The sequence below is a fragment of the Chenopodium quinoa genome, unplaced genomic scaffold (genome assembly GCF_001683475.1).
Source record: "Chenopodium quinoa cultivar QQ74 unplaced genomic scaffold, ASM168347v1, whole genome shotgun sequence".
In the NCBI taxonomy this organism is placed as follows: domain Eukaryota; kingdom Viridiplantae; phylum Streptophyta; class Magnoliopsida; order Caryophyllales; family Amaranthaceae; genus Chenopodium; species Chenopodium quinoa.
Genome location: NW_018742205.1, coordinates 3194605 through 3220552, shown reverse-complemented (window position 1 = coordinate 3220552; position 25948 = coordinate 3194605). Strand labels below are relative to the sequence as shown.

General features: G+C 33.7%; 1 pseudogene; it reads right to left on the bottom strand.

Moving 5' to 3' along the window:
• Positions 1-18877, bottom strand: part of LOC110729345 — a 112498-nt pseudogene extending 93621 nt beyond the window's left edge.
• Positions 18878-25948: the final 7071 nt, after the last annotated feature.

Sequence of the window (25948 nt, the reverse complement as noted above, 5' to 3'; positions counted from 1 at the left end):
TCGTCAAATTCCTGCGAAAAATTCAACATAGCACTACGTATAATAGCAGTTTTCTCAGGAGGATAATATTTCTTATAAAAGGCCAAAGCAAGGAATTCCAGTCAGTTATATTTTTAGCGACTCTATCAAGACCGTTAAACCATAATTTAGCTTTACCATTCAAAGAAAAAGGAAAGAGAATCTCCCTGATTTGGTCTTGAGTTACCCCGTTCGGTCTAATAGTACTACAATATTGACATAAATCCTGGTAATGACTGTTAGGATCTTCGTTCTTGGTTCCGCCAAATTGTTTCCTCTCGATCATACTTATGAGCTGGGGTTTAATCTCAAATTCTACTCCTTCGAGGCCGGGTGGAGTAACTACTTGTGGGAGCACGGCCATCGAAGGTTACGAATATTCGCAAAGCCTCCTCGATTGTGGAGGTGGAGGTGGTGGAGTATTGTCGTTCGACGTCATTATTGATGAATTGCCTTCGCTTGAATGAGATGTGGGTTCCAAAGGTAGAGTACCTCAGGAACTTTCTTGCAATTGTCTGAAAAAGTTCTCACGCTTGAGGAATGTACGTTCTACTTCGGGATCAAATGGTACATATCCACCTGGAGATTTCCTGGGCATAAGAAAACTAGATACAGTTGTAAGAACTGTCCTAAAGAACATATTATATAGTATTTTATCCCCCGTCCCGAGGTCGTGTTTGTACTTATTTGGGCTCCACGGAGCCATTTTTATTACTAATATGTGTTTCCCGAGTGTTTTGTAGAGTTGACATTATTTTATAGGAATTGACGAATTTTATGGCGATTCACGAGCTTATCAAGTCACTACGGAACTCCTGATATTATATGACCAATTATTGAAGCCCAGGACCGTGTGAAATTTTTCGAGATCGGTGATTAAGGGCTTAATTATGAAGAGTTCGGGTATCTTGCATTTGCGGATCAATAGAAGAAGATTTGGGCTATCCACTAAGGTCCAAGCAAAATAAGCAAGCAAGGAAAAGTCTAGAGAAGAAAGGAAGAGGCGGCCCAGCAGGCGCGTCCCTGCATTGGGCCCGATCGGGCGAGATTGCCAGACTCTCTTTATTTCAGCGCTTCGTTTTAGGAAGGTTCACTTTGCTTAGGATTTCGTTTTAAGTATAAATATTCTTTTTGTTATTCTTTTAAGGATGGCTAGTCATTATTATTTTACGTTTAGTATTAGTTTTTAGATCTCTTTTCTTAGTTTTTTCTCAACTTCAGTTTTATTCTTGTTTTATGCAATTTAAAGCTTTAATCTTTTCAGCATTATTTCTCTTTTATTAACCGTAAATTATTTTGCTTATTTAATTATGTCTTGTTTAATTGCTTTGATTAGTTTAGATTTAATTATGTCTGAGTAGTTTAATATCTAGGGTTTTGGGGATCCAAGAATAATATGAAGGAATGATTTATTATTGTTAATTGTTAATGTTCTTGATTAATTTCCTATTGATTGTTATCATGCTATGCAATTAGATTTGCGCAAGCTTAATTGTATGAGTGACGCAATATTGAGTCGAGATTCGAGAGATGAGATTTGATATTTAGGCTAGTGTCAATAGGTAGTATTGAGTATATACGTAGCGAAAGCCCTTTATAATCTGATTAATTATTGCATTGATGATTAATTGTTATTTGTTATCCCGGAGTATTATTCAATGGTGACCTATGCCCTAGGCTTTTTATTTATTGATATTCACCTATATTTAATCGCTTTATATAATTACTCGTTTAGTTTAGTTTTAATCATTAGATTAATTCTCAAATCATATATATATATTTCTTATTGTTAATAGTTTAGATTACAATTATTAATTAGAGTAAGAAGACCTGTTTCCCTGTGGATTTGACCCTACTTCCCTATCTATTTTAGTTAGAGGACTTAGGTTATTTACTTTTGATTAGGTGATATGACTTTATCCTGTCAAAAAAGGTTGTTGAAGTTGAATGAACTTGAAGAACTTCGATTTGATGCTTATGGGAGCTCTAGGTTGTATAAGGAGAGAACCAAGAAATGGCATGACCAACACATCCGGAACAAAAGCTTCAAGGTTGGAGACAAGGTTCTTTTATTCAACTCAAGGCTTCGTTTGTTCCCCCGGAAGTTAAAATCCAAACGGTCGGGTCCATTCACCATTTCCAAGGTTACTCCTTATGGTTAATTTGAGTTGGACATCGGAGAGAGAAAGTTCATGGCCAATGGTCATAGATTGAAGCGCTACTTTAGCAATGATATGGTTGGGTTGATAGGAAGTTTGAGGCTCGATGCTATGGAGCCTAAGCCACCTCCATGATTGATTCATAACATGGTCAAGCTAATGACCTTAAAAAAGCGCTTCTCGAGAGGCAACCCGAGTCTTCTCACTCATTTTATCATTTCTTAGTTTTCTTTCAGTATTTTTGGTTTAATTTTTAGCTTTTAATCCTCTTTTGTTGATTTTGTAGGTTTTGGAGCATCGGGTAGCAATTCTTGAAGGACTTTGAGGTGATTTGGGAAGCAATTCAATGCATTTTGGGAAGAAAAAGTTGATAAAGAGTGAAGATGTAATACCCTGTATTTTTATACACAAAGCTATGTATTTATAATAATTATTTTATTATTTAAAATAATATTTTAATATATTTATAATCCATTAATTGTTAATTTCCATGAATTTTATTTATTGAAAAACACTATTTAGAAAATAATGTGTTGGGGATGTTTTGAAACAAAAAGGAAGTTTAAAAATTGGGTTAGGAGTCTTATTTTATGACGCCCAAAAGGTTTTGTAAGGAGGTTAGGTTTAGGAAAAGGGAAAGCTATAAATACCCACCTTATGGGCATGAAAAACCCACAAATTTCCCTAACAGTGTGTTTGGATAAAGAAAGGGGAAGGAAAAGAAGGGGAGGGAGGAGAAGAGGAGGGGAGGGAAAGGGAGGGGAAGGAAGAATGGTGAGTTTTCCTTTCAAATCTCTCCATTGTTGGAGGGATTAATTTCCTACAATTTAATCCCTCCAATTCCTTTCCTTCCAATTCCTTTCCTTCCCCATTTGTTATCCAAATAAAAGATTCCCCATCCCTCCATCTTTCTTCCTTTCCTTTCTCTCCATTTCCTTCAATCCAAACACACCGTAAATGTGAAAAGGTACTCTCTCTCTTCCTTCTCTCTAATTTTCCTCTCTAGTTTTACGTATGTTATTTCATTTATTGTATTTATTTATTTATTTATTCATTTATTTATTTATTTTATAAAAAAAAAAGAAAAAAGGGGGAGGACCGCCGGCTGGCAGCAGCTGCCACCAGTCGTCGGCGGTACATCAGCAGCGGCGCCACCAGTCGTGGCTGCTGCCGGCTGCCACCTCCTTTCCCCCTCTCAATTTTTCTGGAATTTTTTTTTTATTCTTTTTTATTTAAAACCTTAATCTAATGATTATTTGATGTTAGGCAATTATTTGTTGATGATTTTGAAGTAGTGTGATGCAGTAGTTTTGAGATTATTGTTCTTGAAATAAAAATCCCCAATTTTGAAACCATAGGTTTTGGGAAATTAATGATATTGATTGGGAAATAATTATTGATGATTAATGGATGTAAAATTGATGTTTTTGAAGTATTTACAGCAAGTTTTGATTAGTATAATATTACTGTAATTTTCTTATAAAGCCTAGATTGATGATTTAAATATGATTTTTGACTACCCATTACAGAGGGATTAAAATAGAGTATTAATCACTAAATTTTAGCTTGTTTTAAGGGGTTTAAAATGGTTTTAAAGCTTGTAAATGTTGCTGGAAATTTATATTAAATGGGTAATGACACTCTTTGATCATCTTGTGTGTAGGAGAGTTTGATTTCGTAGATTTCATGCAATAGTGGCAAATTTTCGGTACTATACAAGGTACGTACGCGTAGTAGAATTATTGTTGGGCATGTAGTAGCATGCTAGGATGTCAATTATGATCATTGGAACTTAGTATCATGCTAGGTGAACAATTCTTGATTGTGAAATTGCTTGGCTAAAAGCATGATTGAATGATTATATCATTTCCTTGAATGATATGAAATGAACTATTCTTGGAACCATGATTAATTGATACATATTTATGAAGCATGATTAATTAAACTAGTATGTTTAATTATATTGAATTATTGGAAACGAATTGTTAAAGTGGTTCAAGAATATTATTTAAATGTCGTTGAGCATGATTAAAGATTGGAAATCATTATTGTTGAATTATGTACGTGTGTACATCATTGGCAGACCTAGTTAATGTCATGGTGAGTCAAATGACTCACCAGTGAGGCAAAAAAAAAAATTCAATTTATTTTAAAAAAAAAACCATCACCCTTTCGGACGGTCCAAGATGCCAGTAGTCACAATGAAAGAAAAAGAGGAAGACAGTCATGAAAGCGCTCCTCTCGTGCTTCTGTAAAGAGAAGAACCCTATCGGCGTTAGACCGGGTTACGAAACTGACGGAAATGGAAGTAGATGTTTTGGGGGCAAGATGAGTCTTGGAGGACTCAAAAGGATGGCTGCCAGCATTGAGCCCCGGATGTAGGTGAGGTCTAGTGTCATAACCTTGATGGGGAATTATAGAAGCGTTGGAATAGGAAGGTTGATGGCCTTGATGGGGATACACGGCCAGCTTTGGAAAAGCTAATAAGGGTTTGGTTGGTTATAAGGGAGGGAAGCAGGATAATGCTTCAAGTATGGGAGGAAAAGCTTAAAATTTAGATTTAGAAAGCTTTCACATTTGAAAAGGACTAATCATTGGAAGTTCAGGCTTTTCAACGTGAAGTGTCTTCACCATGTGTTTTTTTTTCTTTTTAATTTTCATGGATTATATATTAATAAATGTAAGTTCATAGTTTTCATTTAAATTTCACGGCTTATTTAATAAATTTTGGTTCATAGCTTACGGGCTAATACACACCCACAGGCGGATTTGGATGTTGTCCTGGTGAGTCATATCACTCACTAGTCTACCCAAAAATAAATTTATTTGAACATTTGGTTGTATTTTATACTTTTTGAATATTTGGTTGTATTTTTAGTATTATTATTTGATTGTTTGGTAAAAAAATATTTATTACATGTTTTATTATCAATTTTGACTCACCGGACGAAAATTCCTAGGTCCGCCACTGGTGTACATACTATTGAAAGTATTGAATCATTGATGCGGAAAACATTATTGAAATAAATTATGGAGCCATTGATTATTGATCATTAATGTTGTTTATAAATATAATGTCTACGGACTTTTAAAGCCACAATGGGCCAACTTTATTATTTAAAAAAGGGTTCACCATTAATCAAAGTTTGATGTTTGACCACTAATTATTTAAGATAATAAATGAGTTGTATGACTATGTGAATTGGTTGTGTTGTGACTAGTAATGTGATTGTGAGCCATCACCACAAAGTCTTAAATTGTAAATAACGAAAGTGAAAGAGGATACGCATCATAACTCTTGGAACGTATACACCTTGAGTAATGAACATTGGGAGAAGTTATGTTATTACAGCTTCTTTATGGGAATTATGGGACGCCGTACTTTCTTATTTTGCGTACGCGCTGGGGTGTCACCCGCCACCTTCAAAGTGGAAACCACAGATCCTCGACTGGCTCCCGAGTTGATATTTATAGAAATTAAGTTTACGTACTCTTCAATTAAAATTATTTACCCGTTCGATGCCTAAACTACCCCGCAGTTGAACTGCAACTTAATTAATTAAAATGGTTAATTGATATTGTATGATGTGTGTGAAGTACAAGGCTATTATTTTAAAGTGTGTGCGATCTTGTTAGGATTGTATGATGCTAGTGTATATTCTATTACGCTTATGTACTCAGCTTTTCTGATTACGTGCTTTGTTGTGTGTGTTGGCCTTGTCTTTGCCTTGGCCCTACGACGACCCATTTAATTATGGTGAATAGTGGGGACAAGTTAAGAGAAGTTGATTTCAAGTGAAGCATGATTTCATGATGGGGATCGTGCGCAGAGAGATTAATTGTTCTCTTTACTTCATTATCATTTATTTATCGATACTTGTTATTGAATAATTCTACTAACGTTTTCTTAGAATTGGGATTGGTTTGAATAAGGGCCATTAATGTTTCCAACTTGTAATTGATTTGGTTTTGAAGATTTCACTTCGTTTGGTTTGGGTGATTATTTTAAATTGGTTTGACTTTTGGTTGGAGTCAAGGAGTTTTAAAATATTATTACATGTTTTGGAATAAATTTTCCGCTGTGTATCTTTGACATTTGCCTTAGCCGTTATCATGGTGGCGGTAATATCTTGGGTATTTCCTATTTCGTATTCTTAAATTGAGGAAAACAGGTTTTATATGGTAGGGAATTTCCAGGGTGTTACAGAAGGATTTCATGAAAAAGAGTGAAACAGGGGAAAGAGTGTAACACCCTTGAAATCTGCTACCGTATAAAACCTGTTTTCCTCAATTTAAAAATACGAAATAGGAAATATCCAAGATATTACCGCCACCGTGAAAACGGCTAAGGCAAGTATCAAAGACAGCGGAAACTTTATTTTAAAACTTGTGATTAAAACTTCATCCCTGAAAACCTTTAAGTCTCAAAACCGTAGATGAAATAAAAATGACCAAACCAATTCAAAACTCCAAAAACTGAAACCAAATTAAGTATTACAACTTGGAACCATTGAAGGCCCTTATTCAAACCAAATCCCAATCTAACAAATGTTAGTAGCAATATTCATCAATAAATAATAATAAGTATATAAAAAGTTTAATAAGCAAAGAGAACACATAATCTCTCGGAATATGTCTCACATCCTTCAAGGTTCTCACAACTCCATCATGCATCTTGATTCTAATTGTACCTAGCACCACAGTTTTACAAGCATGATCATTGCCCATTAAAACTGTGCCCCCATTTGTGCTTTCATAAGTAGTAAACCACTTCCTATTTGGGCACATATGGTGAGAGGCTCCTGAGTCAAGCATCCACTTACAGGAGATCTCATGAGATTCTTCAGTTATAGAGTAACAATCTTCCTCGCCATTTGAGACATAACTTGCTTCTTGTTTTTCTTTTGGGTTGTTATTATTCTGATTCTTGAATACTAACCTCTTATTTGGGCAATTTGCTTTAAAGTGTCCAGTTTCACCACATTTAAAGCATGTCTTTTCCGCGTGAGGTCTAGATTTTGGCCTAGATATTCCACGCTTACCTTTTCCTCTTTCATTTGTCCTTCCTCTAGTTGCAAACAATCCTTGTGCTTGATCCTTGTAATCTCTTCCACTTGAAGATGACATTACACTTGTAGCAACCTTACGTAGATCATCCGCTAAAAGTGATGCCCTCGTCTCATCCATGGTTAGAGTATCACCCACCAGCATCAATGTTTGTACTAGGTTCTCGTAGGACTTTGGTAATGAAAGTAATAAAATTAATGCCTGGTCCTCATCATCAATCTTCACATCTATGTCCTTTAAGTTTGATATGATCCTATCAAACTTATTGACATAATCCCGGATTGAGGTGTCTTCCTCCATCTTGCACGTATACAATTTGGATTTTAAATAGATCCTGTTAGTTAGAGTCTTCGTCATGAAATTACTCTCTAACTTTGCCCAAACGCCTGCTACTGTTGCTTCTTCATTTACCAAGAAAGCAACACCCCTCTTAAGGCATAAGATTATAGCAGCCCGCGCCTCAAGATCTAATTCTTCCCAATCCTAATCCTTCATATCAGCCGACATTTTCTCTTTCCCTAATAATCCCCTATGCAATTTTTGTGAAATAAGCAAATTTTTCATTTGCATCCTCCAATAGGAAAAATTATTTTTTCCATTAAATTTTTCAATTTCATATTTGCCTACTTTGACATTTCCACTAGTAGAAGCCATTTTACACTAAATTGAATTTTACCACTCAAAATTTAGACGTTGGCTCTAGTACCAATTGTTAGAGCTGCAGCGAAATTTGGTCTTCTAATAGTTATAAAATAATATTAATATAACACCTTTCACAAAATGCAAATCATCAGTAATTCACATTATTCAAAGTTAATATGAATTTTATTTCTTAATTTATATTTTGTTACTTCATATTGGTTATTTTGTCTCATTCCTATAATTTGCATTTTGTGAAAGGTGTTATATTAATATTATTTTATAACTATTAGAAGACCAAATTCCGCTGCAGCTCTAACAATAAGCGATCCATTTTTTTTACACTTTAAAACTGTCACAATTAATTTTCTAATATCTATAATGCCAATAAATTTTTTGATTTTTTTTTGGGTAACTCAATAACAACCAAAGATATATTATATAGATTAAATTAAATTATTCTATTTTGATATATTATTATACATAATCATTAAATATTAAAATATTATGGTAGTCATAGTTCAAATAACCACTATAGAAATTTTAGGCTTATTATGTACTAATTTAATTCACTTATTCATTTTTAATTAACAAAATTTCAATTGAATCCCCATTTTATTTTGCCTCGTTTTGTAATACCCGTATTTTTTAAAGGTATTTTAGTCTCGTATTTTGACGTATTTTTCTAAATTAATTATTTTCTAAAGAGTATTTTAGTTTTGGAGCCAAAATGATATTTAAATTTTGGCGCCTAAATCATTATTTTACAAAACTAATTAAATTTCTAATAAATGAAACTATTTTATACTTATGTTATAAATAGTATTTTTGATTTCTCAAAATTTAAATAGCTAAACCGAAATTATATTAATTCGGTAGATTAATTAAAATGTATTTTCGGTTTTCATAGAATAAAAATCTAAATTGTTTTAATATTTTTCTAAATTAATTATTTTCATGAAATATATTAATTTTCGGATTTTATACAATAAAAATCTGATTTAATTAATTATTATATGTCAATATTTTTGGCCACTCATGAATTTTCTAAATGGTTTTAATTTATTTTATTAAAAATAAAAATCCTTTAAAATTCCTTATTTCTATTCTTAAATCTAAAATCTCTTGATCTTATTCTATACTTGCACTCCAAGCTCAAAACCTACTAAATAATATTTCATGACCAAATAAAATCTAATATCCTTCCATTCATTCACAAAACCCTAATTTTTATTTTTTAAAATTTCCATAAATTATACAACCCTAAATTTCTATAAACTCATCACCTAAACACCTATAAATACCCCCTCATAACTCTCATATTCTTCACACCAAAAACTAAATTCCCTTCTTTTCTTTTACTCTTCTTTTCCCTCAAACTTTTCCTATTTTTCTTTTCCTCTTTTCTAAAAGAAAACCTGCCCGTATATCTTTGGAGTCAATTTTCGGACACTTCTGATCAGTTTTTGGATTTTTCTATTTCACAGAAAATTATTTCTCTCAAAAATTCCTTGAGGTTAGGCTCAAGAATCATCCAATTCGGAGTTATATCAAAGGAGTTATGACCTCTGCAAGTTCTGCCTATCCTTTCCAACGCAAATTCAATTTCCTTTAATCCTATTCCTTTATTTTCTTCATGGTTAGTTTTCTAAAATATAATTACCTATTTCACAGTTATAATTTTATATTAAAGTATTATTTTTAAGATAATTTTATAGTCCATGCACATTAGATTTGGGTTTATGTCTAAAGATATTGTGATAACCGTATGGTTATGTTAATTGCAAGGTGTATTCGTGATTGACTTTGAAAGTGCGAAGTGTTGATTGATATTCGGAATTAAGGTACGTTATGTGGTTTGATACCTTCGAAAGTTGACTATGAAATTATGTTTTAATATAGTTCTTATGAAATTATGTGCCGTATGAAATTATGTTTTACTATATGAAATTGTGTTTTATGATAGTTTGAAATTAATGATTTTGGTTAATCAAAGAGGCTTTGAATTGCGATTAAAATTATTAAAAGGATTGGATTAAAAATGATTTACAAGTTTATTGATGTCCAAGTATAACGGATTTTTTTTAAAAGGTGCTTTTAAGCAATCAATCAATATGGTTACGAATCCCACTTAGGGAATGGATTAGAGAGGCTATGGACTTTGCATGACCTAGCCTTTCCTCAAGATTGGCCTTTTTTCATAAAGTAAACCACTTGGGGGGTGTGCACATTTAGTGAGGAATTGGTTTTGGAACGTAATCGATTGAGTTTTTAAATTTGTCTTGAAATAATTGAATTGGAAAAACTCTTACTTGAGTACGGCATTGGAATTCTTATGAATTAAATCTAAATGATTTAAATTATGTTTTACTTATCTTACACATAATCTACTTAGCATAATTTGCTAATACGTGCTTTTGTTTTGGCTTTGCCCTGTTTACCATTTATGGTAAGCAGGTGAATGTTTCAGGTGGAAGTTGATTGATGCATACGAGAGTCCACGGGAATTTCACCCAGCTTAGGGAAAGTTGGAGTCGTTTTTGTGTCACAAATTATGAACAAGTTTTATTTAAAGTTTTATTAACAAGAATAAAGAATTTCCGCTGCAAAAGTATTTTAAAGTATAAGCCTTGCGTTATCACGCGGCGGTTATACGCCCCAGTCTATCTCTACGGTATTTATACGTATTTTCTACATATTCCGTAGAGGGAGATTTGGGGGTGTTACACGTTTTTCTAGTAAACCTCTTCTCTTCATCTTAAAATGATAAATATTTAGGAAAAATAATTTCAATTAAAAAATTAGTTTAGTTCATCAAAAATATTTTAAGATCAATAATAAAAAGTTTTAGCAAAATAACTTCAGATCAATAAAATAACTTTAGTTTGGGGAATACTTTAGCTCATCTTGTGGCTAGATGGGATATTAGAGGTTGTGATGAGTTTGTAAGCTTTGGTCCGTTCCCCCAAGGCCTATTGGCTTTGGCGGACATTGATCTTTATTAATACAATCTCGGACTGTTTTTTTTTTTTAAGAACAAAAAAAGTTTAGCAAAACTAAGGTTAAGAGAATATGAAAATTTTACAGTAGTCATTTGAAATATGACTACCACAATGTTTTAATGATTATATAGTTTATAATTGACATATTTTTTATTTTTTCCAAATAATTAATTATATTACTTTATTTATAATATTAAATAGTATTATCAGCATTTTTTTATTTATTAAATTTTTAGTTTCATTTATGTAATTTTTATCTTATTTTATAATTTCTCTAAAAATATTTATTTTATTTTGGATTAAAATTTTCAAAATTTATATTTACATTGTAGATATTATAAGACTACTTATGGTCATTTTATAACGTGAAAAAATGAACAGATCATATTATATCATTAAAATAATATAATAGTCTTTTGTCAAATCCGAAGAGAATAGGGGTCCCACACCATCCCAAAAAAAATATATTATACAAAGTAAAACGGTTAATTAAGGATGGAGAGAGTAGATGTATATCCAATGGAGTTATGGTCTAATGGATTAATCATATTTTGACTTTTTTCGTACCATAACAATTATTAACAACCGGTTGATGAAAAAAAACAGTCCCACATGCTTTAATGTTTTGTAACTTTAGTCACGGTTCCGGTCATTATGGTGCACTACTTGCTCCACTTCCCTCGTTTCTTCTAAATAATTTTCTTCAGAAGAATTGTTGAAACAAATAACAATATTTTCCGCACTTTCTTTGTCATTGTTAGAGAAATGTAAACAGAGGATTTAGCTTCTAATGACATTTCAACTTTTTAATTTATCAAACTTAAACGCTCAAACCCATTCTCTTATGATGTTTTTAAGTTATAGGAGTTTTACATAGACAAATATAACTTGTAATATTAAGAAAACGTTCTTATGTTAGTGTGACATCATGCTTAACAAAAAGTCTTAAAACTAGTACTAGTACATAACTTCTGCAATATCATGCTTAAAAGTCTTTAAACTAGTACTAGACTACTAGTACATAACTTATGTGTTAGATTATGTAAATAATCTTGTGTAATTTAGTATGTAAATTACTATTGTATCCTTAGTCATTAGCCCTACAATACTTGTGTATATATATTGATCATTAATCAATGAGAAAGGTACGGCAAATATTCTCATATTCTATTATTATGCAACACCCTGCTTAAAAGTCTTAAAACTAGTATCAGTAGCCTAGTACTAGTTCATAACTTAGGCAAGTATTTCAGATCTTAGTCCTTGTGCTCCTTGGGCCTGACAATTATATTATTGGGTCCAACTATTTTACAGTAGTTTTGTTTATTTAGATGCTTTACGACTCATTTAATATGAAGCCCAAGTTTTATACTACATCCGTTAAGTTTTATGTGCAATTTTGGAGAGGTTTCGATTTATAAGGCAAAATTTAAGGGGCAAATATTAAGAAAATAAATGAAGGTAATTAAAGTGATAGGAGAGAGAAAGTAGGCCCACCCACTTGCAAAATTGGTAATATAAAGGTAAAATTATAAAAATATGAATTTTTAAGTAAAGGTAAATATGTAATTTTTGGGGTTTTTATTACTAAAAATAGAAAAAAAAATAGAAAGTTGCACATAATATTTAGCAGGCAAAAATAGTAAAAGTTACACATAAAAATTAACGAAGATAGTAGTAATAACACTTCGTATATATATAGGATGATTAGGATCCAAAGGAAGTCTTTATGTTAAATTCTTGCAACACTCTCATGGTCTCATTGATACAATATCGTACCCTAAGTAGCATGTTTAAGTTGCATTACCTGTATTGTTTTTTTCAGCAAAAACAAGAAATATTCAAAAGTTACAAAAGGCTTAGATAGATCGTAGCTGCACAACCTTATCTTATATTAAATCTTTATAAATAGTACTCTTCAAACTTTAATACAAAGAGACACTACAAACTTTAATACAAACTTTATTCATCAGCAAGTATAATTTAAATGCTGGTCTAATTTAATCATAAAGTTTGTATATCAATGTATGATGTTAGCTAAGCTAGTTCTCAACAGATAATTGTGCTTTGACAATAGCATCACTCATTCCCTCAACATAAGGGAACATATGCCCAGACCCTGATACCTCATGGTAGTGAATCCAAGGCAATTCTTGAGCTATGTATCGTTGCATAATCACAGGCACAAGCATATCTTCGTCGCCTTGCCAAAGGTGAACCATTCCCTCGTTGTTTGGGAATGGATTCTCTAACTGAATTGGATCGAATTCCCATTTTCCAAATCCAACAATCATGTCCCGATGGATCGATTCGTGTACTCCCTGCTGCCTTACTGGAATCTGATAGCCAAAAATGCAAGAAAAATAATTAGTGATGAATGATGTAATACATGTTCATTGAGCTATACGAGTACTTCTTAAATGTATCAAAGTGATTAATGTATCTATTTAGCTACTCCGTAATGCTTGTTAGTACATGCGGAGTATCACATTAATTGTATTACCTCCGTTTCATATTTTTTTTGCAACTTTAGGGTATTATTTATGAGATATAAAATATTTCAATGTTACAAAAAATATAAAACGGAGGTAGTATAAACTATAGATACTAATGTCTACTTTGAATTGAGCTAATTTGACAAATCGAGTTATACTATATATGTTATTTTCAAAAACTCTACATGTGTACATATCAAGAATCCAAGATTGGAAAAACCTAAGTAGTGGTTACAACTTACAACTATACAAGTCATAAAACATCAACAATACTTTTTTACTTTCTAATTAATATGCTAAAAATGAGTCATCAGATTTCATTATAACTTTTATAGAAACTTTATGTAAAGCATTTGTCAAAACATCTTGCTTCTTTTTAATATGACACAAAACTTTGGTTTTTTTTTCCGTTCAATATCTCTTGCATATGTGACATGATGACGGTGGACAGGTAATATTGGAATATTGCTATACTTTCTTCTCTAACCTTCCTAATTTGTAAATTAAACTAAGCCACATGAAATGCAAGACAAAGTGAATCATGATTGAATGCAAAAATAACACGTACCTAATTAGTTAAATATAATGCTCAATCCTAACTTAAATTGTACATGTAACTAGATAACTTACACTGAATTTGACCCGAATCAAATTGACTCATAAATTTGTTTAATAGAAGTAGTTTTGATTGTAAGCGAGCCGAATTAACATGAACGAAAATTGATCCGACTTATTATTTTCCACCTCTAGATATTTTGTATGAAAGAGTAAAAATTCTAACATTAACATATGAGGATTGGTGTTTATAGACTTCTTATAGCTATTAAAATTTAATAAATTATTCAAATTCGTGAATTATGCAAAACAGTGAATTTACCTCCTTAAGAAAGTGGCAAAGTATGAATGATTAGGAAAACTTTAAGTAAAGTTGACAAACATTTTAAATAGTAAATTGTCTTTTTAGCATTTTGGAAACTACAGAGTATATATTACGAAGTACGGAGTAATATATAATTGTAGATCTCTATACAATTAGCTTAAATTATAAGAGTTTATGTAAACATATTGACGCTTTTATAAATCACACAACATGGACACATAACCCCATGACAACAATTAGATTAGTTGACTTGTTTCTTTCAAATCTCAATCTCATCAATTCTCAATATCACCACATAATAGGACGGAAGACTTAAGAAAATTGTGAATCTTCATTCTTATGTGATTCATTAATCATTATACTTTCTTGTTCATACATTTTTCGTCAAGTAAAAGTATTAAAATTAGTCTTTCTTGAAATTATACATTGACGGAGACGGATTAGAAAAGGTTTCATTAGACTATGTTTCCATTATACTATCACCAAAATAGAAAAGTTTGATGGTGTATGTAAGGAATATGCCTTGAATCAGTGATCGAGTAGGTACGTGATCATGTAATCCATTGTACACGATCGTGTAGTAAGTGTTATTATGTACTCTATACACGGCCATGTGGTTCATGGTACATGGTCGTGTAGTTCCGCTACTACAAGACATGTCACATGATCGTGTGGTTATTAATTGGGTTTTGGCTCAGATCAGTTTATGTTTTAGAGAGTGTTATATATACCCCTTAGGGTTACTCCTAACCGAATAAGTTGAGTGGTTATTCATAAATCTGAGAGTCTTTTGTGTATTTCTCAATCTGAAAGAGTTACCATTAGAAATCTGAGAAACAATCAATCTGTTTTCTCTGATTGGTCTCAAATCTGTTTTAAATCTGTATTCTGTTTTCCCAAGATCAATATAACTATTACTCTCGCCTGCCCGTGGACGTAGCCAACACATTGTTGGTGAACCACGTAAATTTGTGTTTTTTTTTTTGGCAATTTTACATTTAATATTTGTTCTTTCGTGCATTTGTTATAACAGTGTACATAATTAAAAATATAAATAGAAGAGTTTAAATTGAATTAGGTTTACGTGTTGTGCAACACACGTGCTATTAAGGTGTTAATATATTAATTATGGAAATTGCGATTAAAACAACAGCGTGTTTTTTTTTTTTTTTTGGATGACCATACCGTGTGGCCGGTTAACACACGAATAATCCTTGACTGAATAATCCCTGATTGACCGAGTAACCCCTGATCGATCGAGTAGCCCCAAGTCGACCGAGTAACCTTACCGACTGAATAACCTCTGACCGACCGAGTAAACACTGACTGATCGAGTAACCCTTGACCATGTAACCCCTGACCGAATAACCCCTAATTGACAGAGTAACCTCTGACCAAGTAACCACATCCACACTATGTGACCAACTACATATACAATTTTGTGTTAAAACAAATGTATATGTACTTTTGCCTTAAGTTTTTCTTATGAAAAATTGATAAGTTTAAGAGAGAAAGGACGATGGGCAGTAAAATCTACTCATAAAAGATACTAATTCAAGTGGAATATGAACGAAACAACATTGAAAATGTATACTCCCTATTGAATTTAAGATAATGCTATGTATTTTGGAAAAAAAATATGAATGAATATAAAGAGTGAGGGGAAATTATATATCCTAGATATTACTCCATATATAGCTAAAATAAATCTAAAACCTCTGTTAATTGATATTTACAACTTTAAAATATTATTTATAAAATATTAAAATATGAAGTCTACTGACTTGACCCAAACAAAAATTCTAGAAAGAATGACTCAAACAATTGGTGAATACGACCCAAAACAAAATTAATTTGAACAATTCGTTTACTAACCTTATAAAACTTTTAGATATGTCATGACAAGAACATTTTTGTGGTAACGTAAAACACTAAATACTAGTAATATATGATTAAGAAATAAAATAAAACAAAGTAAAGTTCAAGATATTGAAAAGTAATTACCATATTTTCGGGTTTGACGAATTTGAACATTACTTCTCTATCTTGACGAGACAAAACCTCACTACTATGTGCAATAACACTTGAAGGTGCGAACCATTTTTGAGTCTGCCACCAGTAAGTTAACCATGGTAAATAGTGTGACACTCTTAATGACCATTGATCTTGTGGAAGTTGCAAGTAATATGCTTCTTTTGTCAAATTCGCCGGTAAACTTGACCACCAATAGTTCACGACCGGTGTAACTAATGATGCTCCCGCTAACCTGTTTTAGCATTTCACCAATAACGTATCTTAGAACACGCGTGTTGTGTACATTTATAATAGAATATGATTAAATGAGACATTTTTCAGTTAGGTAACCATTTTTAAAAAAAATGTGCACCAAATTAGATTTAACATTTTTCGATAATAAAATTGTGTGACGTTAATTGACATAAATCAATACGACACCTAATAAGAAAATGAGTTTATGACAAAGTGACAAAGAGAGTGAAAGTACGATGTTAAATTTTATACCTGTGAGGAATGTACTTGAGCAGACCCCAAACAGCCTCTCCACCCATGGAGTAGCCTACCACGTAAAATTTGGGACCAAAACCAAGCTGATCAGCGAGCTCTTCTACGTCTAATGCAAGACTTTTCGGTGTTCGATTCGGGTCCGGGGTACTTTCTCCGTACCCGGGTTTATCAAATCCCACAATATGTAACCCCAAGCTTTCAATAGTATCCTAAAATAGTATAATCAAACGTTAGAATAATATGTCACTAAAAAATATTTAGATTAATTTATCAACCATTTGTTGTGATGTACCAAGTAAAAATAATTTAAAATATTGTAAGTAACATACTGGAGAAACTTCAGTGGCAATGAAAGCATGCAGCCTGCAGGAGTCAAAGCCATGAATAAAGATAAAATGGTGTTTTGCTTCATCTTTTGGCACACCATATTCTTTGTAGGCCAAATATCTTCCATCCCTTAGCTTGATCCTTGGTGCTGTTACCGGAGGGCCGCCAGGCGTACCACAGACTTTAGGTGGCGGTGGCCGGAAAGCCCTATCAGCCCATGTTAGGCAAACCACAATCACAACCACAAGAATTTTGCTAGACAAACCTGAAAATATGTGTGTCAATATTGTCACAATAATAAAAATTAAATTCCGAGTCTAGTCTAGTTCGAGTTTATTTACAATTAACAAAAATTAATTACCAATAATCATATTAATATAAAATATAAGTTGAATCGGTTTAAATCAGATCGGACCAATTAAGACAAAACGTCACTATAAAACAAAGATTGTACGTGTATTTCTAAACAGAGGAGGTAGCTCCCATGTTGGGCATGTAAACCATTCAACGTGTTAAGTGTCGCCAAAAAGACAAACTAGCACAGTAGGATTATACGGAGGATTGTAGGCCAGGTCTAACAAGCTCATCACATGTTACATGTAATACCACAACCAAATTGATCAAATTCAAATTATTAAGTACCAATTAATTTTATACAATCAACTTTATTAGGAAACAATTCATATATTAACTGAGGAGCTTCAAATACATAAAGTTCATTCTCATCTAAAAATGCCTCTAAGATAATATTTATGCTCCGTTGTATGTAAGAATTTGAAATATACATTTTAATACATTTCATAGGTACATACTTTGTATATAAATATTTAAAAAATAAGATAAAACAGAGCATCCATTCGTCAATCTTGGTTATATGTCGGCAATAATCAAGAATTTCTAGATCAAACAAATATAATTATAATATCAAGCTAGTTGCTTTTCGTATCTTCGTACGTAATTACAGAGTATAAACTAAAATAAATAATTTGAATCTTAGCATCTAATTGGTAGGCTAAGAAATGCACATCGAGAGGACTGCATGATTTGCATCTAATTGGTAGACTTTTTATATTTTTTTTCTCTCTTTTATTACATTGATAGACTAAAATTAATATATTTAACTTATGAAGACTTATTAAAATAAATCAACAAAGCCGACTAATTAAATTACTATAACATGAACATGATACAGAAATCCCAGCAACAAAGTACAGAGAAAACCAAATAAAATTACGCTTGAAAAGTTCTAATTAAAATGAGTTAAATCACACCCCATAATTTCACAAAATCTTAACAACAAACACCTACAATATTTATTTATGCAAGAAATGACATGTGACCTATTCAATAGAAACACGATACATGGATGTTAATTAGGTTAGTTGTCACTAAAACTTTACGAGTTTTAAATGTGTAAAACTTAAGATTAAATCTTGCCTACACTACATTTATAATAACGAAGTTGTAAAATTGAGATCGAAAAAGAACCTAAAGAAAATGGGAATGGTAATGAAGAGTTGGATGTAGATTTGCGAGTGTGAGCTCTAGCTGAAGCTGCTGAAATCTTCTTACTCTTCTCTTGTACACCCATTTTCTTTCTCTCTTTAGATTTCTCTCTCTAGCAATTGAATGCTGAATCAGAGTTACATACCCTGTAAGACGTAACTGATTTTAGAAAGATAGCATTGGTTTGGACAATTATTTATAGTAGCAATATGAAGAAATTTTGTTCATTTCTTTATTTGTTTTTTAGGTGGCAGGCACATTAAACTACGTTTTAAAGCGTTGATTTATGGCAAAACAAACAAAGGGAGATTGTATCTAGTACAAGCTATTTTTTAATTGGATATTATTAAGCTGGCATTGAGCTAGTGACCCCATCGAAAATGACATTTTTTTTTTCTTTAATATACTCCCTATGTTTTACAATAATTGACATAGTCAACTTTGCACACATGCTGATATACTATTTTCACTTTATTTTTATATAATTAAATATTAATGAAAATTATTTTTAAAATTATATTATGAAACTTTATATAGATACCTATCTAACAACATATTTTATGATAAAATATGTTATTATTATGTAAGTAAAATATTATGGTCAAAAGTAATACATGAATAGTGAAAAAAGTTCTAACGTCCCAGTTATTCTGGGACAGAGGGAATAGTAGGATAATAAAATTATACTTGTACATGTCCACTTGTTTTAATAAATAATTTTTTAACTATACAAGGTTAATGTAAGTAATATGAAGTAGAAATTGTCAAACTAATCAAAATCTGAGAAAATACAATTTTATCACCTTTATTTTGTTTATGAAATGTTAAAACTGTAAATATATCAATAACTTTTTATTAAATATGGGGCCCACAATTGTTGATATAATTACAAAAAATGTTATGCTAACTGAAAATTGTTGTTGATTTATTATGATTTTGTCACTTGATAAAAACAAAATGATAAACTGGGCTCTATCGAAAATATTGGTCCTCTTGCCATTGATGTTGAGGTGATCCAAGGGCAGGCTGGGCCAAGCTAAGAGTAAAAATATTCAGCCTACTTGGTCGGGCTGAGCTAAGATTCGGGCCGAAAATGCTTGTCCAAAACTCACAAAATTGGATCGAGCCTAACAGCCTTTTCGGGCTTTTTCGGTGAGGCCAAAAAAATAACTAAAAAACTTTGAAATGCATGTCCAAAGCTCATAAGAATTTTTATTTTTATTAAAAAAAGTCCAAGTCGAGCCAACAAAAATTTCTACCCAAAATCGGGTTTGGCCTAACATGTCAGCTCTATATCGATGTAGGCCTGATTATGGGTCGGGTCAGGCCTTGGCAAAAAGAAGTTGGCCTCTTTCAAGCCAAAATTTTCTACTTAGGCTAGGGCGCTAGGCCAAGTCGTGCTCAAGTTCGGGCCAATAAAACTATGCATAAACCAATTATTTTGGGCCAAAATTTTTTAATCCCATACATTATTATTATTATTATTATTATTATTATTATTATTATTATTATTATTATTATAATTATTATCTCAAAAACAGACAAAGTCATACAACCTACAATAAATTAGTGGGAAGTCGAGATATAATCTAGGCCCCCACTCCTCTAGCTATAAAAAAGCTTACCCTAGTGAAGATATGAGCTGCAGCATGAGCCCCAATGTCTTGCGTCGCCGAGAACCTCTAAACCCGCTTCAGCAAGGCAACATCCTCATTCTATAATTCCCCAAGCGAAGAAAAGGAGAAGGGAATGAAACCATATCCAATCAGCCGACAACTAGCATCATACTTCACCCGCTTCCGATGAGCCGCATCAGCCACAACCCGTCCAGGAACAAAGTCAGATAGCCCTGTTTGTGTCAAAGGAGAAGACCCTATTAAGTCCACACATACATCGTGACCACAATCCTAGGAATAAAGTAACACATCTGCAGGTCTGAGGGCCCCTTCATTTCCTCCAGACAACCCTATGTCAACCTCTTTTCTTGCTGAAATCACAGATCTGTAGCAAATATCAACAAGGGTATCCTGGACAACATTATGTCGATGTTTAATACCCACAATACCAGCACATGACACTGCGTGATCATCGAAAATATCCCCAGTAAAAACCCGAGAACAGGCAGAACACCGCGTCGAGATAGAGAACAATGGAACACCCATCCGGTAGCACAACACACAACGGTAGGTCTTTGCATTCATCGTCTGACCCAACCCAGAAATAGGGACCGGTCGAAGCCAAGAAGAGGTGTGATCTCCCTACTGCGATCGCCTCTAAATTAATATACCAATACACAGGAGTGGATCTTACTTTGGATGGGCAAGGGCCCGACCCCCCTAAATATTTTTTTAGTTGTTGATTATAAGTAATATGATGTCTAATAATTGCACATAAAAAGTTATAATATAGTAGTTAAGTGTTGTTATTTTTAAGCAAAATGTTAGGGGATTAAACCTTGGTCCCCCTAATTTAGCCCAAGATCCACCACTGGGCAATACATACACTTATTTCTACTCTCTCTCTCTCCTTAATGACGAATTATTAGTTGATTCGTCTAGGTACGTACCAGAGTATGGTAGGCCCGTAAAGGCCTTAAAATACGTAACTATGACTTGACTTCATATTACTCATACTAGTACATTTAGTTCCCAAATTATGCATCATGCTCTTTGGCCATCACATTTCCTAGTTGTCAAACGTGTATGTGTTTAGGTATATTTATTTACATAGTACAACAAATTAATTGTGGCTTGTTGCTCCTCCCCTCTAGAAACATACGGAGTTTTTATCGTTCAGGCCTAGCTACTTAGGTGGTATTGCGCCAATTGCAATCCTGTCAAACTTCTTTGTCAAAATTAATTTTTATGTATCCTATTTTAAGGTTAATCTATTGTAGCATGATTAAACCCATAAATAAATTGAACAATGTGTTAAAGTACCAAGTCAACCAAAAACTTAAGCTGGTGGTTGAGGTTCGGAATTATGTTTTTATACTTTATCACGCCCTCTCACACGAGACCCGTTGGGCTTGAAGTGTAGTTGCAACATAGGCCCTTCTCATATCCAACGCTTAATATTCCACTTAAAGGTGGGGGGTGGATGAGATTCGAACTCGTGACCTTTATGTCACGTTGACTCTAATTCCATGTTAATGGATCAACTCAACCAAAAAATTAAGCTGATGGTTGAGGCCTAGGAATATGATTTATACTCTATCACTCCCCCTCACACGAGAGCTCGTTGGGCTTGAAGTGTGGATGCAGCATGGGCCCTCCTCATACCCTCCGCTCAGGGGCGGACCCACCTTTAGTCATAGTGGGTCCGGTGACACAGTATTTTTTTTAAAAATAAAATATCAAAGCCCCCTTATTATAGATAGGTGGTCTCTTTGATGCTGCTATTGGTAACAACAAACAATATCAAAGAGACCTTTTATTAAGATAGGCGATCTCTTTAATGCTGCTATTGCTACAAAAGACTTGCTGTGGTTTTTTTTAAATATTAAAGAGACCTGTTATTTATATAAGAGGTCTCTTTGATGCTGCTATTGCATTTCGCAATTTTTTTGCGCTACTTTCTTTTTTCATTAAAGAGACCAGTTATATTTAATAACTGGTCTCTTAAGTTATCTCACTTTTTTTTGTATAATTTTTTAATAATTTTTTTTCCCTTTTTATATCTTATATTTGTACAACCAATTTTAATATTTCCCCATAAAGCTTATCAATTAATGAAAAAATCATAAAGTTAATTCAATATAATAATTTTATTGTACCATTTGTTTATAACATGTTATTTGTAGTATTTTCGACTTGTAAAATTGAATTCTTAAGTACTGTATTTGATTGTGGTATGAATTTTTGTGTCCTATTTTTGGATTGAAATCAATTTGGTGAAATATATATATATATATATATATATATATATATATATATATATATATATAATTTTTGGATTGAAATTAATTATGAACAAGACATGGAAAAAAAAATTGTACTTTCACAAATGATCAATAATTGATGGTGACACACTATCTCGGAAATCCTGGATCCGCCACTGCCTTCGCTTAATATTCCACTTAAAAGTGGGGGTGGATGAGATTCGAACCCGTGACCTCTATGTCACGTTGGCTCTAATACCATGTTAACACTACAAAAATTTGGCCTTTTAGTGACAGGTGAAATCCGTTGCTAATTTCTAAAATTCGTCGCTGGACATAGCTAGCTAAGAATATATCGACAGAATCACTCCGTTGGTAAAAACTTTGTCGCTAAATGGATTTAGAGACGGGAAAAAACAATCTGTCGCTAGATTTAGCAACGGAAAAAAAAAATTCCGTTTCTAAATTTAGCAACGGAAAATAAAATCCGTCGCTCATATGAGAAATGGAAAAAAAAATGTCGCTAAATTTAGCAACAGAAAAAAAAATAAAAAAAAATAAAAAGAAAAAAACTCGTCGCTCATATCAGCAACGGAAAAAAAAAAATATCCGTCTCTAAATTTAGCAACGGAAAAAAAAATATTTTGGCTCTTAAAATAGCTTCTATTTGATTCGACCTCACTCGGGTCAACCCGACTCGGCTTTGCATGTAAGGCTCCTTGAATCCCCAATCTCAAGAATTGCAATTGGTAGGATTCGAACCCGTGACCTCAAACTCACATAGTGATACTCTTACCAACAATACCAAATATTATTTGTTTACTTCTACACATATAATTGATAATAAGTGAAAGAAATATTAGAGACTGCATTTAAAATCCGTGTCTAGTTTAGAAACGGATTTTCAAATGAAGAAAAAAAAAAAAAAATCCGTCTCTAATTTAGCAACGGAAAAAAAAAAATCTGTCTCTAAATTTAACAAAGGAAAAAAAATCCGTTTCTAATTTAGCAACAAAAAAAAAATCTGTTTCTAATTTAGAGACGGATTTTCAATTCCGTTTCTATTTTAGAGACGGATTTTTTTAATTCCGTCTCTAATTTAGAGACGGATTTTTTAATTTCGTCACTAAATTAATTTAGAGACGGATTTTTCAATTCCGTCTCGAATTTAGAAACGAATTGAATTCCGTCGCTAGAATTCTTTTTCAATATGGAATTTTTTTTTGTAGTGTAAAGGACCAACCTAACCAAAAGCTTAAGCTGATGGTTAAGGCCTAGGAATACGATTTATTATACTCTATCATGCCCCCTCACACGAGAGCCCGTTGGGCTTGAAGTGTGGATGCAGCACGGGCGCTCCTCATACCTAACGCTTAATATTCCACTTAAAGATGGGGGTGAATGGGATTCGAACCCGTGACTTCTATGTCACGTTGGCTCTGATACAATGTTAAAGGACCAACTCAACCAAAAGGTTAAGCTGATGGTTGAGGTTCAGGAATATGATTTATACTCTATCAGAATATAATATTGATTATCATTTTGTATGAAAGTGCGTTGCTCGCGGTGATTTAGTAGTTCATTAGGTACCTATTCATTTACAATTAGCTGACATATCTTAATATTTACTAAGAGTTTGATTGGTTAATTGATATAAGTTATAAATAAATTGAGCATAATGGGGTCTAATAATTGTTTGGTTCCAATTTACTACAATTGGGTCGGTCAAAATGATTTAATTATCATCCCAAAGAAGGTTCAACCCTCTCTCAAGCATGCCAAGTCAGTCAGGCCCAGTCAGCGTGGCAAGCCCATTTGACTTCAACGTCCAGCTCATCTATTTGAGCAAAGGTATAAAAGCCTTAAATTCTTTCTTTCTACATTTATCCAATTAAAGCCTCAAACAATTAATTCTCTTGCATAGCTTTCTTTCTCTAACACTGTACTGACTTCTACATCGGAGGGGCCTTCCTCAGCACAACCCCCGAGGCCAGTTTTACGTGTGTTTGTTGTGCACGAAACCCTCATCCTAGTCATAACTTGGACCGAGATCAATCTTCAACCGCAGAAAAGGGCCTAGCCGAAGGTCCTATTGTTTTCACCCGAAATAATTTGGTGCCGTTTGTGGGATAGACATCAAAAAGCAAGCCAAAAATCAATCAATTTTAGCAAAAATGACAAAGAGTGGAAAGAGTACAAAGAAGAATGACCTTTCCTCTTCAAGGAAAGGTCCAATTCTGGTGAAGAGGAATCCACTTGCCCCACCATCACCGGAACCTTCTTCTTCCTCTTCGAAAGCTCCCTCTTCCTTGGAAAGGGTAGCGCTGGAGAGGTCACCATCCCATCATACTCGCCAGCCGATAAGCTCATATCAGCCGAGTCAGTCCAATGCAAAGAGTCCCCCTCGAAGCTTCCATTCTCGGTCTCAATCGAGAATAACTTCTCAAACGGGGCCCTCAATAGAGGATGTGGCATGAGCCGTCGCGGTCTTCATGGACCTCATGAAGGCTCAAGGAGGCAACATTCCACCGCCCCGTGATCAGTCGCCTGCCGAGAAATCTGAGAAGGAGGACTAGCCAAGAGGAAAGTGGACGGGCTCCATCCTTCAAGGAGTTAGGGGATAAATGGGAGGAGGACACTTGGAGGATCGAACGGGAAAGAAAAAGAACTTTTAGCTCTTCGAAAATTTCAAAACCAGGGACTCTCGGAGCTACAAAAGCAGCAACATGACAAGAGCTTGCTCGCCTAAACGTTCACGAACGTCTTGTCTCAATGGAGGTGAGCGTGCATAGTCGCCTCACCTACCCCGAGGGAACCGAGACTTATCTCGAGTCGTCTCAACCGAGGACAAAAACCACTTCAACCTCTTTGAGAGGGAGGAGCGAGGTCCTGTCGGCTAGGCGTAAGGGAAAGGTCGTTATGGTTCCTACCAACTCACCCTTCCAAAGCTGGATTTTGGAAGAGCATGTGCCAACAGTGAAAATTCCGGCACACATAACTTATGATGGTACTTTGGACCCGAAGGACCACATTGCCTCCTACGAGGGGCACATGTACCTGAACCCCAGGTCCGAAGCGACCTGGTGCAAATATTTCCCGACCACCCTTAAAGGTATTGCACAAGCGTGGATCACCAAAGGAGTAAAGAAAGGCTCAATAACGACAGGGGTGATGAGGAAGAAAGAGAAAAGGACCGATGCACAAAGAAGCCTAAAGGGTTAAGTGCTTCGGCCCAAGGCGCCCCAACATGAGATAAATCTTTGGGGAAAGAAAAAGCTGGTTCCTCATCTGAGCCGAAAAACTCGGAACACTAGCCGAAATCTGGGAAGCCTGCTGATATCGACAGCAGGCCAGATTGTGAAGAGTCTAGTGCCAAAGCAACGGAGTTGGACCATCAAACTGAATCAATAGAGTTGATCGAAGGGGATATTGAAAAATGTATCAACATCGGA